The 27,266-nt window shown below is 32.6% G+C and overlaps 1 protein-coding gene and 4 non-coding genes across 9 annotated transcripts in view; all 5 read right to left on the reverse strand.

The window, feature by feature from the left end:
- The window catches only part of LOC122272636 (uncharacterized), a 114,658-nt gene that overhangs the window by 81,377 nt on the left and 6,015 nt on the right, over positions 1 to 27,266 (reverse strand). For 4 of the 5 annotated variants that reach the window (XM_087163527.1, XM_087163528.1, XM_087163529.1 and 1 more), the window contains exon 2: positions 25,432 to 25,568. The exons of the other annotated variant lie outside the window; for it this stretch is intronic. The gene's annotated coding sequence lies outside the window, so the exon portion shown is untranslated. The remainder of the gene's footprint in view (positions 1 to 25,431; positions 25,569 to 27,266) is intronic. 5 annotated transcript variants of the gene reach the window in all.
- On the reverse strand, positions 4,617 to 4,777 carry LOC122270119 (U1 spliceosomal RNA). Its single transcript, XR_006225613.1, has one exon. It is a non-coding gene; the product is annotated as a U1 spliceosomal RNA (small nuclear RNA).
- LOC122270120 (U1 spliceosomal RNA) lies at positions 8,965 to 9,127 on the reverse strand. The gene has a single exon (XR_006225614.1). It is a non-coding gene; the product is annotated as a U1 spliceosomal RNA (small nuclear RNA).
- Positions 22,080 to 22,220, reverse strand: LOC122270121 (U4 spliceosomal RNA). The gene has a single exon (XR_006225615.1). It is a non-coding gene; the product is annotated as a U4 spliceosomal RNA (small nuclear RNA).
- Positions 26,655 to 26,910, reverse strand: LOC147808692 (RNase MRP). Its single transcript, XR_015434395.1, has one exon.

Here is a 27,266-nt window from a genome sequence, read left to right on the forward strand (position 1 = left end):
TATCACACCAAGTCACATCGATGGCATATACAAGCCTGTGGTGGCACTGCCATTATAATCAAAAGGAATATTAATCACAAGCTTCTTAATTACCTCAACTTCAATTATTTAGAAGCTACGACCCTTGAGCTATTTTTCTCCCCATCCCAATCTATTGTCATTTCTAGTGTCTATGTCCCCCCTAACGTGCCGGCCGCCTTTATCAGCGACCTTGAAAATCTAATTTCCTATGGCTTGATTATCTTTCTGGCTGGTGACTTCAACGCTAAACACAGCACATGGAACAACAACGATAGCAACCGCCTGGGCACCTCACTATCCAATTTCATCAACTTAGCTAAATTAAATGTACACTACCCCCCAACCAATACCAGGATCTCGAACTTATCAGCTAATACGATAGATTTCGCCCTTTCTAGGAATCTAAATTACCTCATCAATACTAGTACCTTAAATGAACTCTGTTCTGATCATTTACCTGTTAAGTTTAGCATCAATATTAATGTCCCCAATAATCTTAATAATAGAATAAATAAAATCAACTGGAAAAAATTTAATTGCATTTTAGTTAATTCTCCCCTAGTTAACTATCCAGTCGACACCCCAACCCAACTAGATCAATTTGTTAACAGCTTCACTAACTCTATTAACAAGGCTAAAGAAGAGGCTTCCTTTTTTGTAGAGGCTAATAATTACTGCGATGCACCCCCTCATATCAGAAATCTGATCAGAGATAGAAACAATATCAGGAGGCTGTGGCAGCAGTACCGTGACCCAAATGACAAAGCTCGAATGAATCAGATCAACTCTAAAATTAGGAGAGATTTTCGAGCACACAAGCAATCATCCTACACCAGGTATATCAAAGACCTATCTGTCCAAGATAACTCAATTTGGAAAGCAGTCAACAAATTTAAGGCTAAATCTTCAAGCATCCCACCCCTGAAACATAATAATTCTGTCATCTTCGATGACAATTTAAAAACCAACATCATTGCAGACAGTCTTGAACTGCAGTTTACCAACGACCTAGTCGGAAATGATACTACTAACCTAGAGGTTAGAGGAGGTATTAATAATTTTCTTTCTTGCAGCTCTGACCCTGACACCCACACCCCGGTCCCTCTTTGTGATGTAATTAACTCTATTAAGAAACTTAAGAATAATAAGGGACCCGGTAAAGATAACATTAATAATAGGCTAATCAAAGCACTCCCCCTTAACTACATTCACTATTTAACATACATTATTGACTCAGCTCTACGCTTATCATACTTCCCCACTGATTGGAAGATAGCAGTCATTAAACCTATCCTAAAGCCAGGAAAAGACCCAACAAAACCAGACAGCTATCGGCCAATCAGTTTACTCTCCTCTCTAAGCAAAATTGCTGAGGACATCATCTTGTGCAGAATGAGAGACTTCTGCGATGATAACCACATTATTATCGATGAGCAATTTGGCTTTCGCCCTAAACATTCCACACAACACCAACTCATCAGGCTCATTGAATACGTACATGAAGGATGGCTACACAACAAACATACAGGTGCCGTCTTTCTCGATTTGGCTAAAGCCTTCGACAAGGTATGGATCGATGCACTTATCTATAAATTAATCAAATATAATTTCCCTAGACCACTTGTTCTAATTATACGATCCTACCTAACACACAGAAAGTTCATGGTCAACTGCAACACTTTTTTCTCAACCTTAAGACCCATTAATAGTGGTGTTCCCCAGGGGAGCAAACTAGGACCCCTACTGTTTTTAATTTTTATTAATGATATCCCTAGAGATCCTGGCATTCTGACTGCACTGTACGCTGACGATACAGCCATTGCCACACAAAGCAAGTATATCAGCGATATCAACAGGAATATTATTTACCATCTCCTCACCATCATTGACTACTTCCAAAACTGGAAACTTGCCCTCAATATTGACAAAACTCAGGCGGTGCTATTCACCAGAAAAAGGACCTACAAGAAGGATGTTATCATTGATAACAACTTCTCTTTCAAATGGGAAACGAAGGCTACGTACTTAGGTGTCATTATGGATAAAACCCTGACATTCAAATATCATTTTAGGAACATTAGGAGTAAATTCATAGCTGCAAAATGTGCACTTTATCCTATTCTAAAAAAGAACTCTCCCCTCAGCACTAATAACAGGATTCTAATTTTTAAAATGCTTCTCACCCCCTTATTAACATATGCAGCACCTGCCTTCGGGGGGGCTGCAAAGACAAATCTTAAACTCTTACAGAGTGCTTATAACAAAACCCTCCGCAATATCACAAATTCACCCTGGTATTTCAGGAATAAAAATATCCGTAATGACACCTGTACGCCTAGCCTTCTTGACTTATACAAAATTAGTTCTCTCAAGTATTTTCTTAAGAGCACTGGACACTTCAACCCCCTTATATGGTCTTCCTCTAACTACGACCCAGATGACCCTAAGTGCAGGAAACGGCCTAAGGCCATTCTCCATTACTATAATAATCTCCAAGACATCGTTTGATGATTTTTCCATCCCCCTGACTGGCTCCTCTATCATCATTACCCTTTTCCACCTTCTTGGGTTGGCCCAATACTTCGCGGAATTACTGCGGCTCATTCTGATTCAATTTACTAATACAACTACTAACAATGCTAATTACTAACTGCTCATTTTTCAATAATTATATATAAAATATAAATTATGATTTATAATAAATAAATAATTTTTATTTATTTATTTTTTATTTATTTATTTTTTCTATATGTTTTTATTTGTCTGTGTTATCCCTGTTCTATTTTCTTTTCATTAATTTTATTTAACTACTAACATTAAGTCTACTAACCCAAATAATTTTAATATCAATGGCCTTTGATTCAGTTTTTAATCATATAATTTACGGAGGTGGCCTTTTTGGCCAGGTACTCCGGTGCACCAATTATTAGTTTCCGCAGTTGCGCAAGCGAATTTCGCCGGAATCAAAATATAAATATATTTTTAAGTCAGATTGTTTTTCATTTATTGTTTTACAACCACTCTGAAAATCCATTCTCCGAAAGAGTGAAAGTTGGCAGGTATGCTGTATGCCATTTTAATTCCAAATAAAACTTTGAGTAGAATGTGGGCGTTACTTCTAATCGTGTGCTCAATTGACTGAACAAAAGTAAAAAACATTACTGAAAATAATAAATTTTACCAGACAGCACAGCTTTTCATTTATTTCTTCCTCCTTTGTTCTGCACAATTTTATTTCTTTACAAGAATTCAGATTCGTCTTTTGACGCAATTTCAAGTTACTCAATTTAAAAAATTTTCAAATTATTTTGGAATATTTTGACATTTGTCCCTGAATTTGAAACTTGTCTTGTTGCTCTGCACCAATCAATTCTCGCCTATTCATCTGATAGAAGAAAATATCCTACTAAGGGTTCAAACACAGTTTCCCGACTGATTAAAGTCGACTTTTAGATGTCTCCTTCTTCCAAAACAAAAATGAGGTGCAATTTTGATTTTAAAAAATAAATAAAAACTGTAAAAAATATTATTCAAGGTTCTATACATTAAATATTTTCAATAAAATATTAATTTCACATCATAGCAAAGGATAACATGATAGTCAATGGCAAAAAATTTCAGATATTAATGACGATTCATTAAAGTTTACTTAATGAATTCAATGAAAGTAATCATACTCAATCAGGGTTATTCAAATGCTTCACTTCAGTGGGAAGATGGGAAATATGACTAACAGGTACTTTTCTATTTCATAGACGCAAGCGATAAAATGGATAATGAAAAGTCACCAGGTTCATATAAATTCAACTTTTTTTGCTTGGTGATGTCAATTTCAAAAAAAATGAAAAGAATAAAGAAATTAAAAAAATAACTGAATTTACTTAAGCCAGTGAAATGGAAAAGTACCAATTAACACTACGTAAGCAAATATACAACGGACTATCATTCGCGGACTAGTTTTCACGGACTATCATTTGGTGACGGCAGTGCCAGAAAATGTCATTAGGAATTAAAATCGCGCAAAAATTACCAATCGATACCTAAATTAAAAATTCTTTTTCCGACTGTAATAAAGCTTGTATAAATTTTCTAAAACTTAAAATTGAATCTAAGAGATGAAAATTTCCTTTCAGTGTAAAAAAATGGATTGAAATAAATATGTTTTCAATGTACCGAATAACTAATATAACATTCCAAGTGACGTAAATAAATAAAAATGTATTAAATAACTTTTACTTTTCTACCATGTTAATCATTATTTTTAAAGAACTATTGGTTGATATGAATTTTTTTTAGCTGATTACTGCAGTTGTTTCCATGAATTGTAATGGCCAAGACAAACCAAGGAATCAGAGAAGTTCATGAGCTAAGAATTTCTTTTTCAATCAGTAATAGACTTTGAAGCCTATAATTATAGTTATATTCAATTAACAATCCATTATTTATTCAGCAGTTAGGTATTATACATATGAAATTGCACAGTTGCTAAAGGAAATAAAGTAGTGCCGCTCAAATGTCGATTATTCAAGATTCAGAAACCACGAGTAAATTACGAGATTTATCAGTGTTTTTCCTTTCCTACATTTAATCATAAACAGGGACAGCGCGAACGCAGTCCCAACTACCAAAAATTATGCACCCCAAGCAACCACAATTTGTGGATGTGGCGAACGTCAACCAATCGCAGTGCAATGAAAGGTCTCTGCTCGGGGGAGCCTCCTTGTTGATCAAGGCATCCCCAGTGCCAGGTAAGTATGAGAAAAATTCAACAATATGAAATATTTGTTATAAAATAATATTCTACATTTCTGGTAGATAGTCTTTTTACTTTTGTATAATACATGATTTTAATTTTCTTTAGAACAGAAAAGCGTAAGAGTATACTTACATGAGGCTGCACCCATGTTTGTGGGTTTCCCAGTTGACGTAGCATTTGCGAAATGTTCTAGAATAAGAGATGGCTGTTCGTGGGACATACTAATGACTATTGAATTCAACATAATGACTCTTACGTAGTGAACCTAATAAGTTTCGTAACAATGAAATTAAAATTTCTTTTCATTTATATTTTATGTGTTTTAAAATTTATGAAATGCCCTGGACACCTTAATAATAATTTTACTTTTTGCCTATTTCGTCATTTCTCGAAAACTTTTCTAGTGAATTGAAAAACTTTTGCACAAAATTATAAGTATTCTAAAATCTAAGAAAATTTACATGCAAAAATATCGCTTAGTATTTACTTATTATTTTATTTAATTACATTAAAAAAAAATTTTATTGTATTGTATGCTATTTTTTATAACATTTCAAAGAATGAATTTTGCATAGCAAAGCGCATATTTCGAACACAGATCAAACAGTTCCTTTAAAATTTAATTTTAAAAAAAGTCGGAATTTAAAATTTCTTATTTTAATTGACAATTCGAGCGATTTTGGTCAAATGTTGTATTTTGCCACGTAAAACTACATTTTAAAAAAAAGTGTAAAAAATTATTTACCTTATGATTCAAAATTGTTTCGACCATTATTAAATATAATAATAACAATAAATAAATAATAAAGGTTATTTTTTTAGGGAATTATCTTTGGGTAAATGAATTTTATAATTGTATACACAAATTTTTAACTTTTATTAAAAAGTGCTTAAGATATATCAAAATAAGTAAAAAGGAAAATTAACATCAAGAGGTCCAAACTTTGGAGCATTCTCCTGACCAAACTATTGGAACCATAATTTCCAGATTGCGGCTACCCCCTACACTTTGGGGGTCAGAAATCTGAATCCATCGGGAAAAAAAACGTATGTTTATTCAGAGAAAGTAAGTTTTTATGCCCGATTTCGTAACTTAGAATATCGTCTGCCCTTATTAATTAGCATATTTGAAGTCACCCCGTCGACCCATTAAGATTGAGTCCTAGAACGTAAAGATCCAATCATTAGATTGAAAATTATTAAAAGGGCTCCGTTTTTTTATTTTTTGCGTACTGTGCATATCCTTTCGAGGGGATGTATAACACTTATTCCCAAAGTATCTACATTTAAACTGCATAGTATTGGAGCAATTTTAATAATCACTAAATATATCAATATAATATTTTATACTTATATTAGTATATTTAGTACTTATTACATAACCCTCCAACATTTAGGTTATGTGCGAAATACATTTGTCAGTAGCAGATAACTAAAATCAATTTTTTTTTAAAAATATAATTTTTATTAAAACTTGATAAGGATTTTATAAAATGACCATACTGACCTTTACTGCTAAAATATTTATAAGTTGAGAGTGTAAAAAAGTATTTTATATTCTATATATATTAATAACATTATAATTAATAACACATTATCAATAACATATATTAATAACATTTAAAATATATAATATATATATTTCTCTTACACGGCGACGAAAAAAAGCCTCATTACAACTCCCCGAATGGCAACGCTAGAAAATCGAACAATGATTGCAGCTAAAAATGTCACATGCCAAATCTAGCTGAGATGGCTCAACATATAGCGCTTTTAAAAACGGAAACGGAAATAACCAGAGAGAGCATAAGCAAGGCAGAAGTGATAGTCTTTGTCGATAGATTTCTATTTTGCATTTTGTCGAAAGTATTTTACGAATTTGTATTTTACGTATTGTTACGAAGTAATGATTGTTACGAAGTTGTATTTTATGCGAATTTATATATTACGAATTTATTTGACGATTTTTGATTTATATCACGAATTTATTTGTTTTGCTAGAATTTTTTTTGTTTATGCAGGTTCTTCCATTGCAATTCACTTTTTTTAATTTTTAATAGACTTAATTATAGCCAAAATTTTATTCTTTTTAAAGAGATATCAGTTTTAGAAATTTTATCTTAACAGGGGTGATTGTGAGTCCAAGTCAAAATTGCGGAAAATTTCTTGAGTAAAAAAAAAAAAAAAAAAAAAAAAGATGGTTTAAATTGAAAAATTAGAAAAAAATTTAAACAAGTTTTTTTTTCCCTTTTTCTCAATATTTCTTAGTTTACTTAAAATATATTTAAAATTTTACACATACCTATACCATTTACACATACCTATGATGACCTGGAGAAGTAATTAAAATTTACAAATATGTCTGTCTTTCTTAAGGTTATGATTATAACAACTATTTACTGCTAAAACATGAATATTAATCAAGAATATAAGTTTATAAAGTATCTCTCTGGCTCTCCCTTACATACAAATAAAATAAACTGTGTTTTTAAGTTCCACCTTTGAAAATTTGATTTCCGGAAACTTCTGTGATGAATGATTTTTTGAAACGTTTGGACCTTCGATCTCCGGAAACTTCCGGATCACTGTTAGCGAAAAATCCGGATTTTTTCTGGAGCACAATCAGCCCTGTCTTAAGATTTTATACTATAGCACATTTTTAATAGGTTTAACGAATTACATGTCATTTATTTGAATTCAAATTTATTTTAATGACTTAGTATTTACTAAAAAGATGTATTTTTTTTTTAAAAAAAAAAGTTTTTATATGATTTGAATGATTGTTTTGAATTATTAGAATTTTGTGCATTTGCAATGCACCTAAGTTAGTAGCGAGCGAAGCGAGCTTGGTTTGCGAAGCAAACCATATAAGACTGCGGACCAATTTTCTGGGGTTGGCGAGCGTAAACGAGCAGGGGGCGCAGCCCACTAGTATAATATTTATTAATAACATTTAAAATATATAATATATTAATAACATTCTTTAAAATATTAATTTTTACTACTATAGTTTCTGAAACTACGGAAAACCAGTTGAATTATTCTTATCAATATTGATCAATTATCATAATACTAGTACATATTACCCTCGATAGTACATATTAATTAAGCGTCATCTGGGAATAGAGATTTTCTACGGTTTTCCCAGACGGAATTTCCCATTAACCCTTACCTTTGGTTTTCAGAAGATAGCTAATTTTTATCATCATCAATATTAATTAAGCATTAATCAATAATATGGCGATCTTTTGCGGTTCCTGAAAACGAACTATTTTCTCTACGTTATTTTTGCTTTTTAGTGTGTTAGTTATTTTTTTCAATTCAATACGTATTACAGATATTAATTATGCATAACTGTATTCAATGATAATATGACAACTTCTTACGGTTCTTCTAGTCAATTAAGTTCACTTTTATCCGCTATTTTTGCTTTCCAGCAAAAAACTTATTTTTTTATTTCAATGTGCATATATTACTCAAATTAAGCATCATAAATTAGATAATAAAATGGTGATTTTTTACGTTTTTTATAAGCTAATTGCACTATTTTCTCATAAATTTTGCCTTTAAATACATCAATGTTTCTTTTTTTTTTTTTTCAATTACCGTTAATTTTAAATAATCAACTTTTTAGAAGCATGTTTTAAGAGATTTAATATTAAAAAAAACCGCGAAGTATAAGACAACTTTAAAAGTATAAATTTGGTGACGTAGATCACGCGTGCTAGCACATAATGTTGTTCATTGAATTTATCGGACATAGCGAATATAAAATAATTAACCATTTAAATAAGTGCTGCAATAAATATTTTCTCATCAAATAGAACTATAAATTAGCAATTATCACTGATGTTATCTTCAAAATATGTGAAAAATTGAATCATCTGTAGTTAAATTTAAAAGAATGGCTAACGCTTAACCAATCTGAAAATTCCTTTTCGTTTTTCGAACGGTTCGTTGTAGAATGTTCTAATGTGGACAGTGACCTTCCACATGCTTCAAACTATCCGTCTACTGAATTTCATCGATTTCGGTTAGATGGTTCAGAAATCTATAATTGACACGCAAACAGATATTGATTAATAAATAGAAGATTGTTGAGAATAATTATAAGTCAATTAATAAACGTAAGTATTTGCAAAACTCTGCGGAATAAAATAATCTACTAAAGACTTCTCTTTAAAAACCAGGGATCAGCGCGAACGCAGTCCCCGACTACCAAAAATTACGCGCCCCAACCAACCGCAATTTGCGGAAGTGGCAGTCGTCAGCCAACCGAAGTGCAATGGATGGCCTCCAACCAGGAGAGCTCCCTCCGTGATCAGAGCAACTCCGACGCCAAGTAAGTATGCTTTAAGTGAACCATCTGAAAAATATAAAATACATTTTACTTTATTTCTACTGGTAGTCTCTTATTTTAATGTTTAAATATTTTAATATTGTTAATAGTAATACATACTATTTGTTATTTTACCATATTTGTTGTTTTCACCGTATTAAGAATTGTTAAAAATATAAACTTTAAAATTGCTGCATATTTATTTTACGATTATAATTATTATAATTTTTCGTTTCATTTCTTTTTTCTCTGTACAAGTCAGAAGTCTCTGGCTGATTTGGGAGCAATTAACAACGAGGCAAAAATTTAATTCAAGCTTGGCAAGAATTTAAAGAACGAGTTATTCTGAATTGTACTTAAAGATGAGAGTAATAACAATTCTGCTGATGACGTTCTGCAGGCATTTGAAATTTAGTGCATGAATAATCTGAATACCTTAGATTGTACTTTCAAGAAATTAATTAAAATTAAACTAACTTTTGAACAAACAATACAATTAACGCTTTCTTTCCTTTTCAAGTTCATTTTCTTTACATTGAAATATTTTTACTACTTAAAAATTCTCATTCACTCATTATTTTAAGATTTTGTACTAATATATAACCGATTTACCGATTTAAAATTAATTTTACAATGCTCCTAGCCCACAGGGCTATCTACATTTTCATCGAATTATGAATAACAATAAGGGAGGAAAAGGGTCAGGGGGTGTGCAGGCGTACTGCATTAAAAATGTAATTAATATATAATATAAATTTAACGTTTTGTTTACTTTTTTTAAAAAAAATTTGAACGGTAAAACTAAATGTAAAAATATTTATACAACATCATAAGAAAATCAATATTGAAAACAATAAATTATTTAAAAAAATATATTTCTCGGTGAAATTTAAAGTTATATATGCCAGAAATTTTACTATAAAGGTATTAGTTCTAAAGATAGGGTATGAAACGATAAAAAGTAAGCATAACATTAGGTTTGATATGTGCGAGGATACTCTCCCCCCCCCACACACACACACAACTGATAGTAAAAACATAATACAAATTCATAGTTACGATGAAAAAATTTAAATGACTGATATTTTTAAAATTCCTGTTTATTACACTTGCCTGAAAATTTACTTCGTAAAATACTGGTCAACTTGTCTTAATTTTGTTAATAAATTAGCTGCTAGTACCAGCAATATTTTGATGAAAACCTTTTTCACTAAATCAAAAGGTTTATGTATTCAGCTGAGAAAGAGTGATTGCCACTGAGTGATAGTTTAATGTTCTGATGTGCTGTTGTTTGCAGGAGTTTGCATAATAATTCTAAAGGAATTAATTTTTTTTCTTCTGTTAAACTTACTTTTAACTGAAACGCAAGAGTACCCAATGCATATAATATTGCAAATGTTGTTATTAAAACATACCCTCCAACTGCTACGGAATTTCCGTAGTTTCAGAAATCTTCTTTTCAGACGGTAGCAAAATTAATGTCTTAATATTTAAAAAAAATTAATTTTAGCGTAACTTGTCCACTATTACTTATAAAAGTGCAGACCATATGGCTAGATTCTTAAGTTCTGATAAAAGTTTTATGAGAGATCCATTTGCTTTAAAAATTTCTACTTTGGTTCGCTACCACTAGAAAGAATTATTTTCAAAATCCTCATAAGTTGGAGGGTATGTTAAAAGCTTGAGACTAAGATTTTTGGTGTTTCTTAGATTTTAAAGTTCACTTCGTTCCCCTGAAAACTGAGCATATCTAACAACAAATGAATTAACAAATACAAGACCGGCCACGTTGAAGTTTCTCGAATTATTGTAATCTTTCAGTGCAGCATTACTTTTGCTAGGACAACAAGTGAGCATATATGAATTTGATGCAAGGTGATAAATAGCGTCCTCCTTATTTCAGGATTACCAAGAAACGGGTAAGCCACTTAGACTCTCTACTTTTTGGGGGCTATCTGGTCAAAAATGACCAGACTTTTAGACCACCAGTGGAGCTCCAAAGAGCCTATAAAAGATATACTCGTTCAAGCAAAAAATAATTGCGCAACAGAATTATGATTTAGCATTGAAGCAAAAGACATATCTTGTGCTACACCACAAACCTAACCGGCACACCTCAAAGTGGACTTAATTGCTTTTGCACCGACCAAAAGAATCAAAAGCATATGTTTTCAACGAAGCGGGTCGCTCCTTATCCAAAACAAGGTTAGAAACTGCGAAACATATCTTAGAGGTAAACACAATCCTGGAAGTTCCGGTATTGGCTAAATGTCTCTAGAATCTATGGCAACCAAATTGATCCTCCGGAACTTACCGGTTGAAACATCGGTTTCGGACATTAACCGGGAGTTCAGAAAACAAAACAGGGGGTCTAGAAATTCGTCGGCTCTTAAAAAAAAGGCCCATAATCTTTTTTAACATCTTAGGTACAGTTGTCCCAGAGAAAATCCTTCTTTGGTACCAATTATACGAAGCAAAAACTTTTCAAGACAGTATGCAAGAATTGTTGGGGTTTAGGGTTAGATGCGGAGACTGTGGACGCCTTCTTTCCGAACATCTGGGCCAGTGCGCCAGAGACCCATGTTGACGAAATTGCAATGGCCCTCATAGCCCTAATCAGCGAGATTGTCCTGCACTCGTAAATTAATCAAAACTAATCGAAGTAAATTCCATCCACCGTGTTCCGCTGTGCGAAGATAGAAGAATAGTATTTTTAAAAAAAAACCTCATATACTGATATTCAAAGCAGGAGAATATATAACTCGTGCTGAGTTAAAATCGGAACTCAACAAGTTGGCGGCTCCATGCAACATTTAGTTTAGAGCACCTGCACAAAACAAGTATCGTTGCTGGAGGACTTTCCTCAGGTGTTCAGGGAACATTTTCGAAAAAAAAAACTTTTCTTTCTTATAAATAATGTCGACTACCACATTAAATATTCTTCAATAGAATACGTGAAGCTTTAGAAATAAAAGCCACTGACTGAGTCAAAACATCTTTGCAGAAGCCGATATCATCGCCATTCAAGAATCTTAATAATACTCTAAAAAATATACTAAAAACTCAGTTTTTAGTTATTACAACAATGAATTTGTACTAGGAATCAAAATAAATATAGAAAATTAATAGAATATTTTTTTTATTTGCTGGTACGAATGTTTTCTTCTGGTTACTCATGTTTCTTTCTACATAATTACCCTGGGGAACAAATTTTTAATTGCATTTTTGCATGTAGTTGATCTAGCTTACTTCGCTTCTGAGTATATCAAATTTCACCGTTCAGATAAATACAAATGTATATCAAAATTATTTTCAGTTTAGGTTTTTGGATGAATATTTAAAAACATATGACGTTAAAGTATCGCAACATGAATTGAAATTTATTATCACCCTTCTCCTTACCCAACCTACGTACTAAAAAAATGGTGACACTTAGTATTCAATCAAATGAATTTAAAAAAAAAAAATCTGTTTTGAAGTTGAAGTATGATATGGTGCTCTACCTAACAAGTGGTTCATATATTTAAAAAAAATACACCTTTTGCACGTAAATGGTTTAAAAATATATAGACATAGAATAAGATGGTCTCTATTCATTTCTTCCCTAAAGAAAATACTACTTTGAACAATGGAAAAATATATATTGGGATTGTATAAATATATTTACCAAGCTACTGATGATTCAGTTCAGATCATGATTAAAGTAAAATATCAAAATTTTTTTCAATGAACTCTGTTGAATGATCTAAATCAGTGATTCTCAACCTTTTTTTTTTTTTTTTTTTGAAGTTATACTTCTTATGCAACTTGCAACCAACAAGGTTGCGTTAAACGTTTAACGCTACATTTTTATTGACCGGGAAATTACGTGGTAGGATCCAGTTTTCCCTCATTCATTTCCATATTCTTTTGGTTCTCACTAGCATAAAAATAATAAAAGTCATAAAAGTATTGTTTTTCTATAAATATTTTTTTAGTTTGTTTTGATACACATATAATTTAATAGGGTAGTATTTTTTATTTTCAAATTTAGTGGATAACAATTGTAAAAAATGAGTGAAAACATTCCCACGGACAATGCGACGGATTTAAGGTTATGTCAAGGTACGTCTCTTGTGAATATCAATTGATTGTTTCTCTTTTGAAATTACATTATGACGCATACATTATTAATACAAATACATTTTCGAGGGCGAGACAATGAGGCAACCACAAGCACTGGTTCAAGAGGTCCACGAGGAAAAATGCACAATATTACCGTGATTACAGAGCACGGAAGCGAGCGGAGCAGGAAAAAGAGTCGTTGAATAGAACTAGTGATCCTTCTACGACTGCTGATTCTACAAACGACTAGGGGAAGGACGATTCCATTATGTTAAAAACTTAGAGTTTCGTCGGAAGAGTAAAAATAGGTAAAGAGGGTAATTACACTGAGAATATTGGGGATTTTTTTGTTCGCTTCCTTGGCGTATTGGCTAAATTTCAAAGGTTTACCGTCACCGTTCGCATTTGTTTTTATGTTTGTTTTTTGCGACGTTTGCTGTCATTTTCGAACTCGTATAAAATATGCTATTTGTTGAATTGTTTCGTTATGTCTTTGTTTTTATTACTGTTATCTGCTTTGCTTTTGTTTTTAATTTTTTTTACTTTAAAGTTAGTTAGATCTTAATATATGTATGTAACCGGCAAAGTATGAAACGCCGGCATTGTATAGAATGCTGGATGTTTTTAGGCAAAGTATAAAATGTGAGAATTATACAGGGTAATGGCACTTGACCTTAAAAAAACATCAGCGTAGGGTATACCGGGCAAATACATACCGGGCAATGGCACTGAACCTTAAAAAAATCAGTGTAGGGTGTACCGGGCAAATATATACCGGGCATTGGCACTTGACCTTAAAAAAACATCAGTGTAGCGTATACCGGGCAAATATATACCGGGCAGTGGCACTTGACCTTAAAAAACATCAGCGTAGGGTATACCGGGCAAATACATACCGGGCAATGGCACTGAACCTTAAAAAAACATCAGTGTAGTGTATACCGCTTGTCTACACTTTCTAGTTGACTAGACTTTTGGTAAATGTCTGAAATCTGCACAAGGTCTAGTTAAGTGCCATTGCCCGGTACACATTTGCCCGGTATTCCCTGCACTGATGTTTTTTAAGGTCAAATGCCACTGCCCGGTTTATACACGGAATTCTTTTCACGATCCCCCCCCCCCTCACGATCCTCCAACATGTACAGAATTGCTGGAACAGCGACCGATAATTGTCAACAATACTGAGGTACGTACCTCTCTGCATTAAAAACGTTCTTTGAAGATAAAAAAAAATCAAATCTGACTGTCTTCTCTGTAAAGCCTAATAATCAATTCTTTCTTTTTTGATAACCCTAGTTAAGTTTTTTTTTCAGAAAATCCCGCCGAAATTTGACTTCTAATGTTGGCTCTAAAATAAGTCGATATTTTGCTAAGCTAAAGCTCTCACCAGCAACGTTTTCCCGATATCGAGCTCATTTTCTCCTTTCTAAATTTTCTAAGTCCGTTTGCATTATGGAATCGTCCTGTCCCTAGTCGCTTGTACTGATTCTTCTACAATTAACGTCGCAGGTTGCGAAGTTTAACTTCTTCCGCGCTGAGGGACTCCACGCACTATTTTTTTTTTTTTTTTTTTTTTTTTTTTGCGGCACACTTTGAACGATTTCGAAATTTGACGGCACACAATGAAAAAAATTAGATTAAAAGTTGTTTAATTACCTATTTTACACTGTGTTAAATAGTTTGTGATAATAATTTTGATTGTGAAATAAAATAATATGTACTACAAAAGCACATTTATTAAGGGATTAATTATTTCTTTCGACCAATTTTTTATTAGTTAGTAGCAGTTATTTATATTTTTGCTAGTTATTAATTCTTAGCTTGTTTCTATAGTTATTAACTGTTAGTTTTTTTACGTTAGGACTGTTAGTTTTTTGTGATTTCTTGTTAACTAGTTTTTTTGCTTATTATTAATTGTTAGCTTAATTTTTGTTGGTTATCCTTTGTTAATTTGTTTTTTAAATATTTGTTTTTTTTTAGTTATTCTTTGTTAATTTGTTTATTAATTGCATAGCTTACTTTGATGATTAGCTCTTACAACATTTTTTAAAATTTTGTGTCATATACAATTTAAACACCGGTTAAAGCGTGGAAAAATTATAAAAAGTATTATATATATACACTTTTCTTTAATTTAAACTTTACTCATAATAAAAAAAAGCATTATAATTTTTATTGTATCATTTCTAATATTTGGCGGCACATTTTAAGAATTTGGCGCCACAGAGGTTGAGAATCACTGATCTAAACAATCAACATATGGATTCCGTATATTTAATACATTACCAGTGAAACACTATCTTTAACACTAATCTACTATTCCCAGAGAAGTCATAATAATAACATCGTCTTCACTTTTTTTTTGTAATGGCACATGAAATAAAAATACATTGGCTCATACTTTAAAAAGTTATTGACATTTTTAAAATTCACACTGCCATATGTAATTACGCCCTTTTCTTTAGTCTAGACAAATTTCAAAATTGGTCCCTAATCATAATCCGTAAATTGTGAAAGAATTAATTAAACTTTTTTTTTACCAAGAACTTTTGAAAAAAAAAAATTTTTATGAAATATCGGTGACTTGATCCCAAAGAATTTTCATTTACTACGAAACGTAACGCTCATTTTCCCAGAATACTAAGTAATCATACTATAAAAGGTAACGCCTACACTGTGGAGCAATTTTTTTGTTCAATTATATAACTCTATCTTAAGTTTGTATTTTCGGTTACTTCGGCTTAGATCCCAAAAAAGAAAATTTAGTAAGCTTTTTTTAAATCAGCTTTTGTGAAATAATATTACGATGAAGTCCGCCAAGCTAGAAAGCGCGCGGATCGTTAAGTTACGATCTCGAGCTATCTAGTCAAAATTTTAACCAAAGATTAATGGTTACCGGTAACCTCAAAAAAAAACAAAAAAAGAGAGATTGATAATGAAGAAATTCAATACACAAAATCTAATTTATTTTTAGCACACCTTTCGCGCTCCAACTTAAGCAAGTGGCACAGGCAAAAGGCTTTATGAAACTTTCGTCTGATGTTGCAACATACCTGCCAACTCTTCCGGATTTTCCGGAAGATTTTATTTTCATATTTAAAGTGGTAGTAAATATATACTATTTTTTCTTTTATGAACTTAATTTTTAAATCATTTTGATCACCACCATTGTTACAAAAATTAAGCACATATATTAATATACGTTACTATCATGGTTGTCAACTTAAGTTTTTTCAAATGCAACGTATTTGTTTGCTTAAAATTGAAGTTTTAATTCCCTTTTAATACCACTGGGAAAAATGATAATGGAAGGGATTAAAAGTTGGCAGGTATGTTGCAGACTTAAATTAAAATTTTAAAATTTATAATAAAATTTTTTGTAATTAATTACTGGTAGGTAATTTAATAATATTTTGAGTTAAATTTTTGCCTATTTCAGCATCATTCGTTAGTCAGACTGAATCCGGAAAGATCAAAGCAGAAGTTTATTAATGAATCAGCCACCACTCCTACCAATGATAACGTAGCTAAAGCTATTATCAAAAACCTAAGAAAGCTAAATATTGAAATAAAGAAACCATTATAACTATCTCCCCCGTAAGCATATACACATTAATTATTAGACTTTTGAACAATAATTATTAATTCCTAGAACATAATGCAAACATAAAGTTAAAAGTTTTTCAATTTTTCGCTTCTTCTTGCTCACCGTACTAAGCAATGTATACATTTATTTACTGCGAAACGGTAACATATACTTCTTCAGAATGCTAAATAATTATATTATAATCGGATCGGAATTCCAAGATCGGACAATTGGGATCGGAGATCGGATCGGACAATTGGGATCGGAATATCCAAGGTTCAGAGTTACTCTCGGATTAACCCTCGCTTTTTATTCTCCAACCGTTTTCAACAGAGGATTTCACAACTCGAGTTTAACTCTTGCAGGAAATATAACAAGGCCTTTGATTGGGCAAGGTAAAATCATGTAACTTTGTATATAATATAAACACGTGCTGTTATATAATATAAACATGTTATTTTCTGGTTTCCAAATGCCTAAAATCTTACAGCAGTTAAAACTTTTTCCGTTGGAGTTAAGGCATTGTTCCGATCTGTATCAGATACCAACTTACTGCCAATTTTGGAGATCAGTTCTTCAATCGTCGGTTTTAAGAAACGATATCTTTCAAAAAAGTCTATTTCATCTAACTCTTCTAGGTCATTATTTCTGATAGTTGGGACATATCTTTCCCTTCTTTCAACAGTTTCAAGAAATTCAAGATTTTCAAGCTCAAACGCAGCGATAGAATCCTCCATCTTTTTTGTTTACAAGCTCCTCGTGAATAGGTTACCCTCCGATAACTCGGCAAAAACGGAGGGTTACCCGGAGAGTCAGAACTGTCGATGAAATCTGCGAGTTTGGCGAAATTTCGGCTGGAGAATAACGTTTCGCACTAAACTCGTGATTTTACTCTTACCCATAGATTACCCGGAGGTAATCCGTGTTGGTGAATACGGGCGTTAGACTTGGATATAAATTTGGCCGAAGTACCTGCCCGCGAATGCGGGCACCTCACTTCTTCATCTGTAATTCGCCCTAAGGTAACGGTGACTATTGGCATAACAAAAGTAGCATTTTCCACAAGGGGGCTGTGGACGTCTTGAAAAAACAGGTTTGGCTTGAGGGAGATCTCTGGGTCTAAGGCTTATCTGGCAGCAGAGATCGGAGTGAATTCTGCAGATCTGGATCCTTGAGTAGCTCTTGCATTTCCTTGAATGACAACAGAAATCTGGTAGCTTTGTCTGAGGCTTTGCTGGGCTGGGTGGATCTTCCTTTTGGTCTTCTTTTAAGTCTTGCACCACAGCCCGAAAAACAAGCTGGGTGCTCACCTAGGCAGTTTACACACTTAGCGGGCTCGCTTGTTGGTTTTGTACATGTGTACGCGAAGTGTGCATTGGCACACTTCATACAAGCAGGCTCAGCAGTGCAAGTCTTTTGTGTGTGTCCGTATTTTTGACATCGGTAGCACTGTATGTCGTGGCTCCCGCCACGAAATTTCTCAATCTTAACAGGAGTGTCTAACAGTCTCTTGTCTAACAGTCTCCATTTTGACATCTCACAAATCAGCTAGAACTTGCCACACTTTACTGGAATCGGAAATGTACTTAGAAAATTTAATTATACCTCGAAAACACTGAAACACTGCACACACAGGAATCGATATACACACACTATTTATTTTCTCAAAGGTCAAAGGACAATTAAATTGGGATGAACAAAGCGCCATCTGTGGGCTTTAGAATTAAACATACCACCCCCTTGAGACACAGAGGGGTTTCAAAATTAATGAATTTAGTTAAGCATAATAAGTAACTTCAATTGACGCTAAAGTACACTTTTAAGTTAATCAAATTAAGCAACTGGATTTACAGATGAATAGATGACTTCTACAATGATTAAATAGGACATAAATTAGGCATAATTACAAATGTTCAAGTGTTCCTCTTCCTAGCCATTCTCAGAGTTACCACCAAACATCGAGAGATCTTTAACATTGAACAGCTCCTGACTACACCAGTTCGGAAGGAAAGATTTCGTGGCGGCCACCACGAGATTCAACAGATGTCAGCAGTTCGGCCACACGTAAAAGTCTTGGAATGCCGATGCACGTTTTACGTAATTATGTACGAAACCGATATGCGAGCCGGCAAAATGTATCAATTGCCCTGGTTTGCACCCAGCCTATTTTTCAGGCTGCTGTGCAAGACCCAAAAGAAAGCTGAGAGGAAATCCAGCCAAGCCAGTGAAACCCACTGATTCAGCTCCTAGATTCCTGTTGATCTTCAAGGAGATGCGGCAGTTACTCAAAGATCAGGAACTGGTCTCCCTACTATGATCCCTACTCACCGGAAAACCTTTAGAAGTAGAGATAAACCTCCAAGCCTTTACTTTCAACAAGACGTTCACAGCCCTCCTGTGGAAAATTATTTACTTTTAAAGCTAATGGGTCACCGTTGTACTATATCAATTACAGATCGTCGTCGTCGTATAGTTAAGTCATGTTAAACCTTTTAAAAAGTAAACATAATTAACCAAATATCTGCAAATTTTAGTTTGTAGTTATTTACCGTTTTATAAATTATTTTGCCGTATCCGAAGCAGTTGTCCTCTCTGTATTTATTCAAAATAAATGCATGACGACTCTCGCTCGTCAAATGATACCAGATGGATAAAAGCTTTAAAACGAGAGATCACTTTAAAATCATTTGAATGTAATGAAGTGGAAAATAAGTTTAAATTAATAAAATTAATACATTAAAACAGTAACTTAGCTACCAGCAAATTAAATGACTAAGGAAGGCAGAGAAACTTATTAAATTTTCACTTCGTTCTTAACTTGATGCTTAATATGAGTGGAATCTCGGCATTAAGCGCGAAGCACTTCTAACCGATTCATCGATTCTGTTTTGGCATAAAACTAGTAGGTCATATGCAGTTCAAAGTTCTAAGTTAGGAGTTCAAATAAAAGTCCATGATGAGGTGAGGCAAGAGTTGATTGCAGTAGTACATCAGTTGGATGGGTATTCCCTGTATTAATGTCGTCGTGAGCAGATGTAGCACTTCTTGATCTTTCAGCAAATCTTTAAGTTCACTGATGAGGCTAACAAGTCTATGGGCACTGGAAGTTGGAGTAGAGTTTCTGTTGTATGGTCTCCTTTTACTGGGGCGTGCCTCGCACCCAGTAAAGTTTGCAGTATGATTTTCCAGGCAGTTGCATCTCCGGTCATACAAGGTCATTTCCTCTCTCTGCGAGCATCCATATATGTAAAAAGGGGGGCCACTTTTTATAGTACTTTGATGGTATGCAGTCTAAGAGCAGGAATGCAGTTATGGGGTTCTTCATATCCACAATTAGTTCTTTATTTAGCAGGGTGTTAAAACCACCTGGGTCTTTGTTTTTTGACTTTGGTGAATCCTTTGTCACAGAAGGGCGATCCTCGACTCGCGAGCATGCCACCCCTAGCTTTATACCTAACTTTTATATTGTCACTTATTTCGCATCGTAACTTTGTTTTTTTCACCTCTATCATATCAGTATTTCACTCCCGTGAAGAAATTGAGGAATTGTATACATCCCCACTATATATTAGGTCCTTTCACTATTAGTATATAAAAACTAACATTTAATCTGTTTATAAAATTCATGATTGGGTCTATTTTTAAGTCGTTTTTAATGTTAATATTTGGTAGATAGCGAGGTGCACTAGTGATGCGTCACAATATTTTGTTTTGGACTATTTCAAATTTATTTATCTGGGTATTGTTAATTATATTAACCCAAGGGGGGCATGCATAAGTAAGGATAGGCCTTAGACATTGTAAGTACAGCAAGCGTTTTAGGTCTATCGGGAGGGATGAATTAGCATTAAGGCAGTTGTATGCTGCATAACTAGAAACCAAAATAAAAATACAAAATTATTAGAATTTTTTTTTTATTTGCTGGTACGAATATTTTCTTCTGGTTGCTCATGTTTCTTTTTACATAATTACACTCGGGAACAAATTTTTAGTTGCATTTCTAGAAGTACTTGATCTTACTTACTTCGTTTGTGAATATAGTGAGTTTAACACTAATTTCGTTCGGAAAAATACAAATGTATATTAAAATTATTTTAGTTTAGTTTTTTGGATGAATATTTAAAAACATATGACGTTAAAATATCGCGACATAAATTAAAATATAATATCGCCCTTTTCCTTACCCACCCTACGTACTACAAAAATGGAGACACTTTTGTACTACGTATATCACTCGAATGAATTAAAACAACAAAAAAATCTGGTTTAAAATTGAATATGCTTCACTTAACAAGTGGTTCATACACATAAAAAAAAATTACATCATTTGTACGTAAATGGTTTAAAAATATATACTCATTGAATAAGATAATCTCTATTCATTTCTTCCCTAAAGAAAATATTGTGAACAATAAAAAAAATTATTGGGATTGTTTAAATATATTTACCAATCTACTGATGCTACTTTCGGACCATGATTAAAGCAAAATATCGAAATTGTTTTGAATGATCTAAACAAACAACATATGGATTCTTTATATTTTATACATTTAGAGTGAAACAGTATTTTACACGAATCTGCTGTTCTCAGAAATGTCAACTTACTCCATTTTGTAAAAACATATACAAATTTTTCAGCGTTTTTAATGGTTTAATTATATCGTCTTCACTTTTTTTTTTTGTAATAACACATAAAATAAAAAATATTGGCTCATACATTAAATAGATATTGACATTTTTAACATTCGCATCGCCATATGTAGTTACGCCCTTTTCTTAAGTCGAGTCAAATTTCGTAATCCGAAAATTGTGAAAGAATTAATTTAACTTTTTTTTCTTTCGATCAAAAACTTTTCCACAAAAATTTTCTTCAAGAGAAATCGGTGACTTGAACTCAAAGAGTTTTGATTTACTACGAAACGCAACTCTCACTTTCTCAGAATACTAAATAATCGTGCTATGAAACGTAACGCGTACTAATCTCTGCTAAATTTCAAAGAGCATCAATTAGTAAATTATTACACAGTGGAACCATTTTTTTGTTCAATTTTACAACTCTATCTCATGTTTGCATTTTCGCTCACGACGTCGAATGCCTCTTCATGTTTAGTGAGCTTCTGCGATATAATATAACGATGAAATCAGACAAGATATAAAGTGGGCGGATCCTTAACTTACGATCCCAAGCCATCAAGTAAAATATTTGAGCCGAGAGGAATTGCGGCAATCAGCATCAACCTTCCAAGTAACTTCCCTAGATTTATTAGTATAAACCTCCGAAGAGGTTCCCAAAAATTGCCTCTGCCGACGGTTTTTCACGTCGACATGGCGGGGTATTGGGAAAAGTTTTCAACTAGCAATAGTCACGCCTCGGTAGAACCTCATTGGCTATGACACTGCCTCTGCGCAAAGCTGACGATCCTTGTTCAGTGCAATACTTCAATAATAAATTAATCATTAAAAAGTGGTATTGCTTTCAGTTATAAATTTTTAGATTTGATTTTTTCTCAATTTTTCTTATTATCTTATCTATATCCTACTAGTTACTTGATAGGAGAAACCTCATTTGAACATGATGAGCTATTTGTTAAAGATCACAATAGATCTTACAAATGATGCTTTGTTCATTAAATACAATTTTTACTGACTTTTTCCTTCCTTCTTTCCGAATATGGTGCCAAAGTTTATTTATAATTTTTAATATAATTGCAATTATAAAAAAGAATTTTTAGATTAATTTACAGCTTTTTCTTTCGATTATGATATCGAAATTTATTTATAATTTCAACAAGATTGTAATTATAAAAAAAGATTTATTTTTAGATTATTTGATAGCTTTACCCTTCCTTTTTAATCGAATATAATGTCAAAATGTATTTATAATTTTAACTTAACTGTAATTATAAAAAAAGATTTTTTGATTAATTCATAGCTTTTTCATTCTTTTTTTTTTTCAAATATAATGTCGAAATTTATTTAAAATATCAACATAATAGCAATTTTTAATAAAAATTGCTGGATTAGGTAATAAATAAAATAAGGAGTCGCAAATAAGAAAGAAATTTTTTAACGTTATTTTTGCATTGTATAGATATTTGAAACTAATTATATAACACTGTAATTTGACATATTTTAAAAAAAATTTGCTTTAAATATACAAAATAAAAAAAAAAGAATTTTAAAATACTGAGGTAAAAAAAATATGCGTTAAGTTTATTACCTCATTGAATGCCAATTTCTTTAATAAAGCAGAAAAATGCAACAAGACAAAATTTAATGATATTTTAAGCAAAGATTTAAATGAAAATTTTACACATAGCATACCTGCCAATTTTTAATCCCTTCCATTATGATTTTTCCCAGTGGTATAATAAAGGAATTAAAATTTTAATTTTGAGCAAAAAAATACGTTGTTTTTGAAAAAGCTTAAGCTGACAACTATGATAGTAACACAGATTAATATATGTGCTTAATTTTCTTAAAAACATTGGTGATCAAAATCATTTAAAAATTAAGTTTATAAAAGAACAAATAGTATACATTTTCTACCACTTTAAATATGAAAATAAAATTTTACGCCAAATGCGTAAGAGTTGGCAGCCTTTTTCTTATCGAAGGGTATTCTATCCAAGAAATAATGTAAATATTTTATCTAATTTTGTATCCGTCGTTGAACAGCCGACCCAATTTTGGGTTCACTACTACTAATCTTCAACTCCGTAGCCTTGTAATTTTGAACCAATCCAGAAGGTAAGGAAACTCCTGGATCAGTACACCCAGAGGTATTGATTCGTTATGGGAACATGGAGGACTTTGCGACTCGACAGATTTAACGTGCATCAGTCACCATTTACTACACGGGGAGTCTTCGGCCGGCTGGAATCGAACCATATTGTAAATATTATACTTAACCCTTTTTTTCATTTTATTACCAATCATATATAACAGACTGGTGTAATCGGTGAGCAACTCACCAGAAACTGCGCACAGTCACGGGGAAGTTGGGCCATCCAAATACACTATACCAGACAATATGCCTAGCACAGAGATGTCAACTTGCTCCGGACAGAAATTATATATATTTTCAAACGGTAGTTTATCAATTGTGATTCTTGGTTTAATAAATTCAATTCAGTAGATTTTTATCCACCACTATTTCTAAATAATTCGTAGGCTTATATAATTCACCACTTTATAATAATTATGTCATGCTATACCTTTTAAAAAGCAAGCAAAAATTGTCAAATATTTTCAAAATTTACTTTGTAGTTATTTACCGTTTTTTTAATTATTTTGGCGTGTCCGGAGCAGTTAGCATCTCGGCTAGCATATTATGTTTTTGAGTCATGTCAGATCCGATGAATCAGAGAGTGTCTACCAGGGTTGATAGTAAGTAACCAGAACAATTCTAAGTCTAGATAAATATGACTCAAATTAATATTCTAAGAGAATGAAATATTTTATTTCATAACCGTCATTGAACGGTCGATCCAAATTTGATTTAACGGCTACCAATGTTCAACTCCATATCCTTGTAATTTTGAACCCAATCCAGGAGGCAGTAGAACTCCTGGTTCAGTACCCCCTGTTGAGAAATGTAGTAGTAAATTAGGTTAATTTGAAATGTCCCCACTAGAGCGCTGATATTCTGTGCAATAGAATCAGTCTACCATTGAACCATCAAATGCTAATCATCAGCTTGTATTGGTTGTATTGTAATGTTTAATATTTAAATAATCTGAACTAGAAAACATGAAACTTGTTTTGTTTAAATAAAAACTTGTTTTGTTTTCGTTATTGATTACCCTTCCCTTTTTGTTACCCCCAGAGGTATTTATTTGAAATTGGAACTTGGAGGACTTTTTCACCACGTCAGATTTAATATGCACCAGTCACGATTTAAAGCACGGGGATTCTTTGACTAGCTGGATTCGAACTCCCGTTCTTTCGAACCAACCAACCAGGCTATCTCGGTCATTAGAATAAAATATTAAGAAGAATTACAAATTCGAGATGATTCGTTAAAAATGAAACTATACACAGAGACTTCAGAATTGAAGCAATAGACCGGCATATAGCTGAACTCAACGTAAAATTCAAAGAAAAAAACATCTGTAATTTCAAAGAAATATTTTCCTTTTAAGATCTATATATAACAGAACAATGCGGACAATTGGATACCTGCAACTTACGTAGTGAGGATATCTCAATCTTGATTGGTTGTTGAAACATGGCTTTGTTTACGTTAGCAACTGTTCTTTCCATTATATTGTGAGTAGGTAAAGCCCGTTTAGGATTAGTTCTCTTAAGTGACACATTCTATATTCTTTCACAAAGATTTCAATTCTTTCACTTTATATTTCTTATTTAACACAAAAACAGACACAAAGCTGTCTAGAACATAAATAAATAAATTATGCTACGAAGATGCCAGTTACACAAGACAGAAATACACCCCGGTTACAATAAAATACGTAAAACAAATAATTAGTTAAGTAAAAGACGTACACTAGAAAAAAATATATTTCAACAAATTTGCAGGGCGATATGGCACTCTATTTAATTGACTTCAAGTTAATTAACATTATAATTAATGTGGAGAAAGTTAGTTCGAGTTTAACATACCACTTAACTTATAAATAATCAGCTGCCGCTGTAGTTATAGGTCACACGTGTGGATATCCGTTATCTTCTTCTCCTTGATATGCAAGTACCCAATTACAGCATACTACTACAGTGATGATGCATCTGATATAAAACATCTGTAACATATAAAAATAAAAATCTTTCTTTCATCATACAAGTTGTATCTTGATTGAAGTCGAACTCTTTATTCAATTAGAATTTTTATATTATATTATGTATTACCTTATAATTTTAACACCACATGTATATTATCACATGTATCATCACTCATTTTTCTCTATTCCTTTGCATCACCATCGAACTGCCATATTGGATGAGTAAAGGGCCGCATCGGCAGCAAATAGTCTCAAGCACCCAGACAGATTTGCACAGTTTAGTTTAGTAATTTAAGAATCTCATACGAATCTGAAAGTGAATCTGAATTCGTGAACTAAAGCAACAGAAAGATTTGATTTTTTCCCCCTTGATGTCATTTTATTAATATTCTTCTGTATGCACAAGTATAACATGCAAATTAATTTGCTAATATTGCTATATTCACCATACTCCTTCAACTTAATGTGTTCATTATTATGCAATTTAATGTGCACTTTTTCTGCAATTACTACATTGTGCAGATATTCCATATACTTTTATATTCTAGTCTTGCCACGTTACTACACTTCTGTCAACACAAACATCACCTTTGATATTATTGGTGATGTCATTTTTTAATGTTAATACTACTCTGTATGTACAAATGTAACTTCTTACTCCATTGACAATGTCGGCAAAGCAGTGGCCCAATATTATTTTTTCTACCCAAAATATTTTCAGATACTCCATTGACTTCACCTCAATAATACAACTTCAAGATGAGCAGGATATAGGCCTCTTCTAGACGCTTAGTACCCAGTTAAATATAAATCATGGTCCCATTCTTATAGATTAATTAGGTCAAAAAATCTCAAATACCATTGAATTTGGAATAGAGGACAGGAAAATTTTTGTGACTGAAGCAGCCTTGATACTCAAAAAAGTAACGCCTACTTTTGTTAAAAGCTTAACTTGGATGTACTAATAGCATATGATAATCATGCTTTCGAAGTGAATTGTAATATGCATGGCTTTTTTATTTACATGAATTTACTGATAAAAAGGCGAAATAACAAAGCAACAAAATTATTATTTCAAATAACACAAAAATTATATAAAAAATTTGAGATCCGATCTGAGTAAGCCCCATTCAGTTAAGACTCGAGCAGTCTTGCTTGCATAGCTTAGCTGTAACAATTTCCCACTCCTTTTGAAGCTCCTCCCACTCAGGCATACGCCTTCTCAGTTAGAGAGAGAGCGAGAGTGGGACAATGCCGATTGCGACACGATCACTCTCTGTCACGGGTTCGGGGACTTTCCCCAGAGCATAGTATGTCACGATGGACACTTACGTAGCTCCGATGACAAGCCTTGAACGAATCTCATAAACACTCCCTTAAATTTTACATTTATATATATGGGTTTTTCAGAGACTACGTATTGACTGGTAGATACAAAATTTTCATATTAATAATTATGTTTCGATTATGTACTATATTGCTTCGTATGATTCATTTTGTTCGTTCTGAAGTTTGAACGAACGTAGTTCAATGCAACAAACTGAAAATTTCATTATTATTTATATTAATTGAATTTTAAATAAACATAACAATGTTCACACTTTATTATCTGGTATGAAAAAAATAAGCGCATAATATAATCTTTTTAATCCGGAGCGGGGGACGAAAGGGTGGAACGTAATATATTATATTCTTTCTGCATGAAATATTCTAGTAGAA

Source organism: Parasteatoda tepidariorum, chromosome 5 (assembly GCF_982258835.1).
Source record: "Parasteatoda tepidariorum strain Cologne lab strain chromosome 5, Ptep-v5.0, whole genome shotgun sequence".
NCBI classification, from domain to species: Eukaryota; Metazoa; Arthropoda; class Arachnida; order Araneae; family Theridiidae; genus Parasteatoda; species Parasteatoda tepidariorum.